The following is a 3,322-nucleotide window of genomic DNA, read 5'->3' on the forward strand; positions in this document are numbered from 1 at the left end:
GTTACTTCAGCTCCCTAGGGAACACCTTCCTATTTGTTTCCAGCGTAAGGCAAGCCACGACTTTTTCCAACCATGTCACAACTGCGCGTCTCCCTGGACCCAGTCTGGCTTTTCCCTCCTTCTCCCTTGCATCCCACGTTTCCTCTTGGCATTTGCATCTCGATACTTTAACCTGCATCACGACCAACGGTGATTAACACCTACTTTTCAAGGACAGCTTCTTGGGTGTTTGCTTAACACATGAAGTGTCCTTGGGCACTGGCTCTCGGGGACAGTCAGGGACAGATAACTCTTCGTCTGGGAAGAAAAGATCGATACTGTCCCTCTTAAGCATAACAGGCAATTGCATCCTGACCTTGGGGCCAATTAGAGAGACGTCTGAATCCAGGAGGTCACTATGCAGTGCAGTCAATAGAAAACATGAGGCATTTTTTATCTAAGTGGCTGTAAAGCAGAACCTGAGCATCCTATCAGGTGACATATAAGGAAAGACTCTGACGGCTTTTGTACAGTGACTGTAACATTAATGCCAGGCTGCATGAATCTAAGGCTGTTAAATGGTTGGTATTTGATAACACATTTTAAATTTGAAACAAATACTTTGGAGTTAATGGAATTTTGAAAAAAAAGATGAAAGGAACAGTTAATAAAAAAATCAAATACTCTGTTCATGAGAGAGTTGGTAAAACTATAAATTCCAAAATGCTTATTGCTGCTCACGCTCCCCCAGGTGACATGACATTGTTGAGCACACAATATCCAGAAGATACAAATCTATTCATATTACAGCACCTACTTCCATTGACTGTACAGGAACAGTAGAAAGCATAAAACACGGCATTTCATTTTGGCCAAATAATTTTCCCCCTAAATAATTGCAGTTTCTGTTTCTCATGCACAAGAAAGTGAAATCAATAGAATCTAGGGCACTACTCCAAAATAATGGTAACTCGACACACTGACTATTCTAAGATGAAGGAATCCGGGAAAGATCGTGAAGCAGGAAGGTCACTGCCTCCTTCTACCCTTCTCCTTGATGCTTGGCCTTAGCTAAGATCTAGCAAGGGCTTTCCGATCCCTCCCAGAGGTCCGTCAGTGCAAGGTACCCTCCCTCCATTTGGGAAAAAGGAATGTTTTCATATCTATAGTCACAGACAATCTAACAAACAGACCTTGCAAAATAAATTGTGACAAAATAGGTAGACCAGAAAGGATCTTGGAATTTGGTATGGTTGCAATAGAATGCATTTCCATAACTCAGTAAATAGCGCTACTCCATAGGCACCCAAACAGTAGCAGTTGCTGAGAAATATGTAAACATCACACACAGTTAAACTGAGATACCTGTTTTCTGTAAATTCAAACACAGGGCAATAGTATGTCTTCACTCTCCACTGTCTGCCTGACATAGAACTTTGAATTCATTTGAATCTTTCAAGAAATAATTTTTTTAAATCTATCTAAATGTCCTATAATGTTACTGGATGTTTTTGAAAATGAGTTTGGGTCGTGTTTATCCATATCAGTTAGGAATGTTTTAGGAACATTTTCAATGAGCCAAAGTCCAAATTTTTCAGCTTTCAAGGTGGAAAAATTTCAAGGTGATAATTGAAATTATTAGATAGCAAGGTCGGAAAGCAGCAAGACACGAAAATGTATCCCTACTGCCAAAAGGTAAATTAAAACAGATTTAGTAATGGATCTAGTTGGTTTTTATTTGCAATTTATGAATTGAAATGACAACTCCTCTGGGGCAATGGCCGAACAGTGGGTTTTTATAAGATGATAACAAAGAAATGGGACGCAGGAAATCTGATTGCTTAACTCGGGTTACATTTCTGTAAGCAACAAAGCAGAGAGGGGTTCCTTATTTGCAGTGATGGGAATCTGTATTGAGATCTGGACTGTTTCGGAACCTGCTTCATTGAAGCTTTGGTTTAACTATGAGATGCTTAGCGTGAGAGATTCCATCTTGTTGCAGCTTGCTTCAAACCTCCCTGTCTTAACAACATGAAACCAAGAAAAGAATTCAATTCATTGACTTGTAAAATTATGTAATTATCTTTGGAGTATCTCAATTTGCGGGCAGATTTTTTTCTTTTTAAGCAAAAGGAAGTACAAACTGGCCATTGAGGGCTTAAATAAGACCCAGATCTCAAAAAGATTCTTGTTATTCATTCAATTCATTTGCAGAGTAAGTCTAGGTGGGAAGATGGAAGGAAGTAGGTAAGGTGCCATAATCCTATTCCTCTGGGCCACGGACAAACAGGCTTCATTTAGGAATTACATGGGGCAAGTCCATAGCCTGTGAACTAAACGAGATTACCTGACACGACAGCACTCAACGCTCCGAACAGTCATTCCTTTCTCTTCTGTGTCAAGTGTATCCTGTGGGAGTCCTGAGTCTGGGTACCCAAAGCCTATATTCCTCTTCTCAGGGCATATCCACAGGTCTCACTGTCCCAGTATCACCAGAAGTGCCACACCCATCGGGTGTTTGGAGTAAAACCCACTCTGTGATTTCTAACTCCCCCTAAGGTGAAGACAGACATTTGATGCTCTTATTTTAAATCACGTGGCTGGGGCAGAGTTGATGAAAACTAAGTACTGCAGAATACAAATTAGGCAAAAAAAAAAGAATATACAAAATTAATTTGGCAAGTAAAATAGTGTTTGACATTAAATCCTCCAAGTAGAGACTTAGGTATTAGGACCCTTGAAAACAAATTAGAGCAGAGAATACCATGCTTTACCCCAACTGCACTAATTCAATTAAGTGTGGTACCCGAAGCACATTCTCAGACAAGCTCTGGTCTACAGAGAAGGTCAATCGAAGGTTCGTTTCAAATTTATTAGCTGTAAAATACACCTTTGAAGAGAATTCAGATTTGGCACAGCAAGATCATATTAAGGGGAAAAATCACATTCTTAAGGAAGATACAGTGATGTAATCGCTTGAGACAAATGTGTTTTTCAAAAAAACTAAAGGAGGCGATAATCCTCATTTTGTTCAATGTTAGCTTTTCAATAGAAGGAAGTTTCAAGTTTACCTTGATGGACACAGATAGATGTTAATTTTTGAAAGGAAAATTGTTCTTGAGACAGTGTTGGAATATGACTATCTCACCAATCCATCATTGCAACTGAAACTAAGGTGCCAATTCATAAATATTTAAAGATGTTTATGGCAAATTTTAGTGTCTTCTTTCACTCTAAAAGGTGTACTAGCTTGACATACAAACTTCTTGGTCACCCTGATTATAGAATCATCAGATACCCTACACTTCAAAAGAGAGAGACAGAGACAGAGACAGAGAGATTT

Source organism: Arvicola amphibius, chromosome 13 (assembly GCF_903992535.2).
Source record: "Arvicola amphibius chromosome 13, mArvAmp1.2, whole genome shotgun sequence".
Taxonomy (NCBI): Eukaryota; Metazoa; Chordata; class Mammalia; order Rodentia; family Cricetidae; genus Arvicola; species Arvicola amphibius.